Raw genomic sequence first — 10,427 nt, 5'->3', positions numbered from 1 at the left:
TGCTTGAGTGAGGTTACATCACAGCATCAAGGAGGGTGAAGTGGACCAGATAAACAGGGAGTGTTGAAAGACACTGATTACCAGGTGACAATGTGTGGTCTTCTGTCTACACTCAAAGATTTCTGTCTAAGGCAAGTTGGCACTTAAAAATATTTTCTCTATAGGAAGAATAGTGTGACATTGGGATGGAGGATGGACCAGAAAGGCCAAAGCAGAGACTGATGAAATGGCTCAGTAGATTAAGGTACTTGTTGCTAAGCCTGACAGTCTGAGTTTGATTCCCTGGACCCTCATGGTAGAAAGAGTGAGGCAACTTTCGAACATTACCATCTGATCTACCACACAAGCACTGTGGCATGCACACATACAATAAATAAATAACTTTTGATGATGTAATTTTTTTTCTGAAGGTCAAGGCTGCTAGAATTTGAGCAGAGAACATTGGGATTGAATCCAATGGAGCAGAAACATCAACAGATGTTGATGTGAGGGTAGAGAGCAGAGTGTAATGCTTTGAGGATGAGGATGGTGACATAAAATGAATTTATTCCAAAGCATGAGAGCGACCTTCTTGGGGACCATACCTAATGTAAACAACCCACAGGAAGAAAGATTTATTTTCCTCCTGGTTTTAACTACTTTATCCTATGGTTATTTGGGCCCATGCATGGAAGAGGAGTATTTTATCAGTAGAGGCAGGAAAGAGATGCTTACTCCATAACAGACAGGTTGCTAGAGACAGTGATCTACTTCCCCCAGATAGGATCCTCTCAAAGCTTCTAGAACCTCCTGAAAGAGCCACCATCTGGGGACCACGCGTCGGACACTTGAGCCCATAAGAGATACTACACCTTGAAACCATAACAGCAGGGAAGCTCATTAACCAGCTTGGTTATAGACAGACTGCTCGAGATATCAAGCTCTGAGAAACAGAACTGACTACACCTAGGAAAGAGCACAGACATCAAGTCCCACGCCGGCTTGCCTACCCAACCGGAAGTCTCTCTCGGACATCACTCTGACATTCTGACACAGCAGCCAGAGCACCACCAGCTTTTGGAAAGCTTGAGCCAAAATTTTAAATGGAAGAAGAGAGGTTCTATTGTGGCTTACATGAGGGAAAAAAAGCTGTCTTTCCTTGCTCACTGGTGCTGAAGCTCATTCTACAGGAACAATTTGAAGCTTGTGATTTAGGCATTTAGCATGTTTCAAGAAGAACATTAGCATCTGAAAACCTTGCACAGGGAAGTGTGTCGGTAGCAGAAGCTATCAACGCTCTCTTCCTTTTGTAAAGACACCCAAATCATCTACATTTTTTTTTACTTTTGCTTCCTGTCTCATGCTCAATAATTCTGACATTTTGTTCAAATGTAAATGATGTTTATGAAAATTTCACAAATGTGATACTTTATTTTTCCAAGAGAGGGGGACTTCTCTCAGTGACAATCCTGACTATCTCCTGTATCGGTGACTCCTATATAGGCTAGCAAAAGAGACCAGTTTTCAGGTATTTCTGTCTGGCGATGTTACTTTGCTGAGAAGGTCTTAAAATTGAGTCAAGGCACTAGTTTTTCCAGAAAGACATTCAAATTATTTAATATTCATTCTGAAACCTTGACTTTGGTCTCAGGAAGACTCTCAAGGTCAGCAGATTTTGGATGATCCTTGTTATCAGCGAATTTCCATCCAATCTTTCTACCTATTGGTAAACCATCAAGGGCTTGCACCTCTCCAATGGCTGGTAGAAAAAAAATATCTTAAAACCAAGGTTATACAATTAAACTTCAACCACTGGAGCCTTCCCCTTGGAAGCAGAAACAGCATGGAGTATGTGTTTATACTTGAGCTTTGAACAGATACAATTGGCCTCAAATCCTCCTATCTGTTGCATAAATTATATCTTGAACATCACTTCAAAGCTTGTCAGGATCGCCACCCCAGACCCACTAAACCACAATCTGTATTTTAATAAAACCTTGGGATGGTTCCAATATACAGCAAATGCCAATGAGCACAGCTCAGAGATATCCAGCAATTTGTCCATACATACAGCTTCTTTTTTTCTTTCTTTCTTTTTCTTTTTTTTTTTTTTTTTTGAAAATTGATATTGTTGGGATCAGTGAGCTCTAAAAGCTCTTTTCATTTATGAAATACTAAAACTCATAAATATTGAGATTATAAAAAGCTTTTCTTAGCCCAGTTTTAATAAGGGAAAAACTAGGAAAAATCTCAATGTAAAATGATAAAAAAAATTAAATCAGTAATTTTTAACCATTTAAACTTTTAAACAATGTGCTTGCACAAGATTTTATAAAATGAAAATTCTGGAGACGCTATTAAGAGAAGATCAGAGTACACAATTTTATGTATGTATCTACAACATAGTGTAGAAAAGAGATTTTAAAAATGCCAAAGTGACTGTGGGTGTATGATAAGAATGGTTTCCTCCCTGCCACAGAGTGTCCTTGCTCCTGATCCTTTGTGTGCTTATGACTTGATTACAGGAAAAAAAAAATCAAACAAACAAATGAAAAGACCCAAACAAACACCAAACACTCTTCTTTATTAACAAAGATAAAATAGAAGACTTCAAAACTTCAAGGTTTACAAGCAACTGCATAATTCATGCTACAATAAATGTGTTAAATCCATTGTTTACTACACAAAATGTAGCCTTCAGCTGTTGTCTTTGAAGCCCTAGCTCAAGTCTCCATTTGTCAAAGCCAGTCCCCCTCCTTAGGCTCTCTAGGGTCAAGGACCTTGTTTGAATCAAGCCTTTATCCTGTGCTGAAAGAGGAATGGAGTTGGATTAGGTACAAAGTAAACCTGAAATGTAGGAAAGAGAGGAAGGAAAGGGGAGAGGGGAGGGAAAGAGGGATGAAGGGAAAGAGCGAGGAGTGGGCATGGAAGCAATCCCTAGGATTGCTTGAGGTCCAGCCTCTTTGGATTCCTGCAGAGCTTTCCAGGCAGATCTGGCTGTGAGTAACACATGGCCTTGCTTTGCTTGTTTTACTGTCACGATCTTGACTCTCCAATGAGATTTTAAGTGCCATAAGAGAAGGAAATGTGCTGCCTTCTAACAATGTGTTTTTGTTACTCTTTCCAGAAGCTATTTGTTTTGGGAAGCATTGTTTATTCCTAGTTATGTGAGACCTCAAGATTATGTCTGTTTTAGGGTACAAGACAGGGCCATAAGATTATGTTGTTTTTCATTTTGTTTTATGTTACAAAGAAAATGAAGTTTCTTGTCTATATGCAGGTAAATTTAAACTATGGAAGACAAAAACTAACAGAACTCAGCCTGTCTGCCTATCGACATCATCTCATCCATAGCACCAATGTGGGATGACAGAGAGTGCAACTCAAATTTTAGGTAAGGAATCCCAAACTCAGTTCACCTACCTGTCCCTCTGTCAGCCATCTCACACACAGTACTAATCCAGGACTGTATGGAGGCACACCTTGTCCAGAAGATGTACTGTTCCCTTACTGAACTGAGACCACTGATAGCACCCCATTTTTACGTTAACATAGAGTGGCCCAAACATTGAAGTGGAAACTAAACCCCACTCAAGCTGTCTCACATCCTGACAAGTTGGGATCACAGCAAACAAAGATACAAGGACCTTCTCCTCAAAAGCAAGACCAGACACCAATACTAAGAAACAACAATGACTTAACTCCAGATGCTTAGGGCTCACTGCAAAAATAGAAACAAGAATATCCAATACAAAATGTCTCCTCTAAAAATCATTACCCTAATTATAATATTGTAATAGCTGATATGTAAAACAGTTATTTCAAAATAGCAATTGTAAATGTGTTTGAGGAACTCAAAAAGAATATGAATAAATGGCAGGATAAATGCAGAAACAAAATTTACTCTGCATGTGAAATAGTGAAAACAATTCTAGATATGAGTATAGAAACTAATAGAGATAATATCTCCAGAGAAAAACTAAGACTAAAATAAAGGTTAAAAACAAATAAACAAACAAACAAACAACTCAGGAAGCCAAACAAGAAAGCTCAAAGGAAAGCCTCAGCAATGGACTGGTTCAAGTGGGAGGGAGAATATCAGATCTTGGAGACAAGGTCGACAAAATGGATCACTTCAAATGTAGAAAGCATTAAATTAAATTAAACAAAACAAAAACAAGACCTCAAGTACAAAACATGTAGCAACTTTGGAAAACTATATTAGAACAAGTCTATACATCATATGTAAAAAGAAACACAGGTTAAAAGCACAAAAATATTTCCGACCAAATTATGGGAACAAAATCCCCAAATCTAAGTGAAGAGGTTCTATCAAGGTGCAAACGGCATGCAGAACACCATCATAGAACACACCGACAGGACTAGAAAAGAAACTCCTCACATGAGGTGCTAATAAAATCATTAGATATACAGAATAACAATGAAGAGTATTGAAAGCTGCAAGAGAGATGAACTGAGTCACATATAAACCCTATCCCATAGGAATAACGCATGTCTTTTCAGTGAAGCCATTACAAGCCTGAAGCACCTGGGCTATAATAATTTACAAGTTCTGAGTGACCACAGATGCCAGCCCAGACTACTATACCCGGCAAACCTACCAATCATAATAGAAGAAGAAACAAAATTTTTTCACAATAGTAACAGATTTAAGGACTTGAATTCAATCCCCAGGCCTCACATAGCAGAAGAGAGAAGAAACATGCAAAGGTAACCTCTGACCTGTACACACGTGTTGTGTCATGTCTGTAACTACATGTGCCCATGCATATGTACATATATACATGTCTGTGTGAGCACATGCATGCAGAGTAAATCAGTGCAATTAAATACCTCATGGAGGCTTGGGAGGTGGTTCATTTAGTAAAAAAACAAGTTGCCAGGCAGAGGACTTAAGTTCAATCACTACAACTCCCATGGAGAAAGGAGAGGACTGAGGCCTGTAAGTAGTCCTCTGACCTCCACATGTATGTCATGGCACATGCATGTGTGCACATGCACAACCAAAAAGATAGATAGATAGATAGATAGATAGATAGATAGATAGATAGATAGATAGATAGATGATAGGTCTCTTTCAAAAAAGGATTCTTAAGAAATTAAAACTTCATGGAACTGTATATGATGGTACACCCCTTGACTTTCAGGACTCCAGAAGAAAGTCAAGGCAAAAGAATTGGTGAGTTCTGGTCAGTCTGAACTACATTGTATTGATTGGGGATGAAGACTGCTTAGCTAGCCTGAGCAAAGCCCTCTATTTAATCCCTAGCTCTTAAAAAAACAAACAGCCAAACAAACAAAAACGAAAACACAAAACACCCTTGACATCAAGTAGAAAGCACTTGACTAAATTGTGGGGTGCTGTAGTCGCGACAAGGTAACCCATGGAATCAGCCATCACACCAGCGCTTCCCCTGCTTAAGACAGACCTTTCATGGCTGGCCCAGCTCCTTCCCAGTGCTGAAACTTTTCTTAGTCTTGAAGGCAACATTTGGCTTCCGGTCCATAGTTCCCTTGCGTCTTTATTCCCAGTGACTTCGAATGTTCTCCCCATGATACTCGGCCCTGACTTCCACATTCATGAACTTCCTTTCCCTTGCATCAGAAGTAGCCTAACCCTTAGTGCTCGCTCCAGTGACTGCATCTTTAAAGAACTGGAGCTTACCCTGAAGTATCTACAGGTCTTAAAGGGACAAAACTTTCCCTTCCATTAAGGCAAAAAAACCCGTGGATGAGCCCTTGGATTTCAGCTCTGGGCCATTTGCCCTAAACCAGACTGCCTCACAGCAAAAGAATGTTAATTCCTTTGCAGTAAGGTTTGCTGAGGCTTGTAAGGCCATGCCTGGACTGGGACTTGAAATGTCTTAGGAGAGGTAAATAGGCTGCAGTTTCATTGCTTGCAAGCATGTGATGGCCCGGGGGCTTCTGATTTATTTATTTTTTTAATGGAGTGTGAGGTTGTAAACCCTTCCTCCTGGCAGGCTGGAAGGCTGTGTGCAGCTATCGAGGTACACTGACTACAGCCATGGTAGGGACTGGGGAAGCTGCCTGAGTTCTATAATTAAAGCCATGCTCAACAAATGCTCCTAAAGCCAGAGGTCACATCTGATTTCATCTAAAACATTCCTCTTGTTCCCCTCTTAACCCAGTCTTGACTTTGGAGCAGTCTCATAGCTACAGCATAAGGGATGGGGGCTGGTGAACTGAGAGAAGCAAGAGCCATCCATGGAAGGCTCAGAACAGGCTCTGCCTGTATGTTTGCTGAACAGTATTGGTGAGTATAGAATTGGTGAGTGTATTGCATCCTTTTCCCCACCCCCACCCCAAACACTTTCCTTAATGCTTTCTTTTTAATGGTGGTACTACTAAGAGGGTAAAGCTGAGCCCAAGCAACTTAATAAAGGTGATTCTTATCATTCAAGTCCCATGTTCAACTCCTCTCTGTTTCTAATGGGAAACACACTTTTGTTCTTATTCACTTAAGGCAACACACGTTTCCAAGTGTCAGCAGATTTTTTTTTAAATGCTTCAACTGCAGTTATCATCTGCTGAAATAGTGTCTGGCCTCTACCTGGTTGGCTCTATAGAATTCCACTTTTGCTTTGGAGCAGTGTGCTGTCCTGAAGGACACGTATAGTGAGCAAGGATTTTAGTTCAAAATCGGGAGCCTTCATTCAAAATGCCCTTTCAGTCACTGAGCTGCCCTGTAGAGACCAGACTGAAGGCTGGAAGGGAACTCAGTTGGGAAGTACACACCTAGCATGATAGAGTCCTGGGATCCACCACGAGTGCTGAAAATAAGATGCAAAAAATTAATAAAAGCTGACTGTATTGGTTAAGTTTTCTCATGGATGAGACCAAACACCATCAATAATCAACTGAAGGGAGCAAGGGTGTATTGTGGCTCTCAGTTCAGAGGAACAAAGTCCATCATGGTGGAGAAGGCAAGGCAGAACAGCTTAGCCCTTGGCACCAAGAAGCAGACAATGTGCATCCCAGGGCTCATTTGGCTTGCTCCTGTCTCCTTTTTTTTTTTTTTTTTTTTAAATTCTGATTATGGGATGGAGCGACCCACTTTCAGGCAGAATCTTCTTCAGTTTTCCTGTCTGAAAAGCCTTCGAATTCTCACACAAAGATGTGCATCATTAAAGCTGTATGTTCTTTAAACTTTCCTTTTGGCATTTATATATGACATGGTGCACACATGGAGGTCAGGAGACGACTCACAGGGGCCAGTTATCTTTACTATGTCGGTTTTATGACTCAAAATTATGTCATCAGACTTGGTAGCAAGCACATTTACCCACAGAGCCACCTTACCGGCTCCTTGGGTGTTCCCTAATTTGTCAAGTAGACAGCTGAAGTGAGAATCACACCTGCTGTAGAGGGATGTTGCTTGGTGTTGATGCAGGTGGGTTCTGAGATGCTTGATAGCAGGCACTTTCATTCTGTGTCGATACTGTAGAATGGACTTACAGAAACGCACATGGCATAACCTACGATGTGCCTTGACTATAAGACAATAGGCATGGCTTCTAGAACACAGACAGCTGTCTGGATGCTATAGGTAACTGGAACATAATGCTTGTGGTTTCAATGCAAATTGTTTCCTGTAGGCTCACATGACTGAATGCTTGGTCCCAGCTGGTGGTGCTGTTCTAGAGAATTGTGTAAACTTTAAGACAGTGGTTTTCAATCTTCATAATGTTGGGAGCATTTTATATAGTTTCTCATGTTGTAATGACCTCCCCACCACCCCAGATAAAATTATCTTCGTTGCTATTTCATAGCTGTAATTTGCTATTGTTGTGAATCGTAGTTTTCCAATGTCGGCCTTAGGTGACTCCCGTGAAATGGTTGTTTGACCTCCAGAGGGATCTCCACCCACAGGTTGAGAACACTGATTTAAGGGTTAGCCCTTCAATGTAGTGAGTGGGTCATCGGGCACAGACCTTACAGTTTTATATCCTGGTGCCACTTTCTATCAGCCTCTCTGCTTCCTGATGGCAGATGCAATGTGACCAGCCACTTCAATGCTCTTACCACTAGGCTTGCCCACCACGGTATACCATATACTGTCCTAAACTTAGCCCAAATAATCCTTTCCTTCCTTAAGCTGCTTTTATTGAGTGTCTTATCTCACAGCAAGGAGAAACGTAGTCTGACTTTATCTGTGTATCTGAACACCTCTGAAGAGCTCAGGTTAGCCCATGTATTACCACAAACACATGAATTGAGAGAATTGAAGACATTTGAAGCTCCATTATAATCACGTGACAACAGTCTGTGTTCACACTAAACCTTAGGCAGCACAGGGCTCTATGTCTGCAGTGTATTTTCTCTGCTCTTTCTCTAGGCTTTGGGTACCGGTTTCTGCAGCTGTGTTTTAGTTCAGTATCATTGCTTATCGTTTTCACTTACCAGTAACTGAGAAAAAGAGGAGAGTAACTGGGGGAAGTCCTCAGCTTTGTCAGTCAACAACCTTCATTTACCAAATTTCAGGAGTATGGTGACATACCAAAGATATGAGTGAGACACCCTTTCTTTCTCTCTGCCTCAATTTCTAAGGGGATACTAGTTGCTTGGCTGATATAGATCGAATGTCATTAACAAGATCAGTGGTGGCACTCTCTGGGGAAGTAATAGAATCCCTGGGACACTGGGCCTAACTGAACTGAACAGGGTTCTATCTGGTCTCTGCTCCCTGTTGCTCCCAATGTTAGGGGTCCTGCCACCCTTTGTAGCACCATATAGTAAGTGTGGTTCCAGCATGTTTCTCCCATAATGCCTTTGTACTCTGACGGGAAGCCATGATATCATGCCCAAATAAATTCTGCTTCCCTTAAGTTGCTTCTGTCAGATAATCTTGTCACCCTGTGAGCAAAGTAAGTTTTGATTTCTTTACCTAGCTTTCTAAGGGCAAAGAGAAGAAGCCACAGTTGTAGCCTCTGCTGATTCCAACAGTGTAAATGAACCTACAACAGCCCATTTCAAGCTACAAACAACAAGGAGTTACACCTGGCTAAGCCATCTCCCATTCTACTACATCCAGCTCCTGGCTACTCTTACCCCAAAGCCATTCCAGTCTCACTCATTTTGTCCCAGTTTCCTACACATACATAAGTATCCTGGCCCTGTACACAGCTTGAGGTCAGGGATGATGATTCCCCCAGAAGTTCTTTTATTTTTCAGAATAGTTTTCACTATCCTAGGTTTTTTGTTATTCCATATGAATTTGAGAACTGCTCTTTTTAACTCTATGAAGAATTGAGTTGGAATTTTGATGGACATATCATTGAATCTGTAGATTGCTTTAGGCAAGATGGCCATTTTTACTATATTAATCCTGCCAATCCGCAAACATGGGAGATCTTCCCATCTTCTGAGGTCTTCTTTGATTTCTTTCTTCAGAGACTTGAAGTTTTTGTCATACAGATCTTTCACTTGTTTGGTTATAGAGTCACACCAAGATACTTTATATTATTTGTGACTATTGTGAAGGGTGTCATTTCCCTAATATCTTTCTCAGCCTGTTTATCTTTTGAGTATAGGAAGGGTACTGATTTGTTTGAGTTAATTTTATATCCAGCCACTTTGCTTAAGTTATTTATCAGTTTTAGCAATTCTCTGGTGGAATGTTTGGATGGCTTAAGTATATGATCATATCATCTGCAAATAGTGATAGTTTGACTTCTTCCTTTCCAATTTGTATCCCTTTGACTTCCTTTTGTTGTCTAATTGCCCTAGCTAGAACTTCAGGTTCTATATTGAAGAGAGAGAGAGAGAGAGAGAGAGAGAGAGAGAGAGAGAGAGAGAGAGAGCAGCCTTGTCTAGACCCTGATTTTAGTGGGATTGCTTCAAGTGTCTTTCCATTTAGTTTGATATTGACTACTGGTTTGCTGTATATTGCTTTTACTGTGTTTAGGTATGGGCCTTGAATTCCTGAATTTTGCAAGCCTTTTACCATGAAGGGATGTTGAATTTTGTCAAATGCTTTTTCGGCATCAATGAAATAATCATGTCATTTTTTTTTCCTTTTGAGTTTGTTTATGTAGTGGATTACATTGATGGATTTCTGTATATTGAACCATTCCTGCATCCCTGGGATGACTCCTCCCATATACAGCCACCAAACCCAGACGTTAAGGTGGATCCCAGGAAGTGCTTGCTGATGGAAGCCTGATATAGCTGTCTCCTGAGAGGCTCCGGCAGAGCCTGACAAATACAGAGGCAGAAGCTCACAGCCAACCATTGGACTGACCTCGGAGTTCCCTGATGGAGGAGTTGGAGAAGAGACTGAAGGAGCTGAGGAGGTTTGCAGCCCCATGCAGGGAGCAACAGTGTCAACAGGCCAGATTCCCCCTGGATCTCCTGGTAACTGGACCACCAACCAAAGAATACACATGGAGCAACCCGTGGCGCTGGCC

The 10,427-nt window shown here is 41.0% G+C and overlaps 1 long non-coding RNA gene across 1 annotated transcript; it reads left to right on the top strand.

Moving 5' to 3' along the window:
- Positions 1–3,277: 3,277 nt before the first annotated feature.
- Positions 3,278–10,075, top strand: Gm36076. Its single transcript, XR_376936.1, has 3 exons — positions 3,278–3,373; positions 6,150–6,274; positions 10,043–10,075. It is a non-coding gene; the product is annotated as a predicted gene, 36076 (long non-coding RNA).
- Positions 10,076–10,427: the final 352 nt, after the last annotated feature.

The sequence above is a fragment of the Mus musculus genome, chromosome 5, assembly GCF_000001635.26.
Source record: "Mus musculus strain C57BL/6J chromosome 5, GRCm38.p6 C57BL/6J".
Classification (NCBI taxonomy): Eukaryota; Metazoa; Chordata; class Mammalia; order Rodentia; family Muridae; genus Mus; species Mus musculus.
This window is presented reverse-complemented; position numbering and strand designations above follow the sequence as displayed.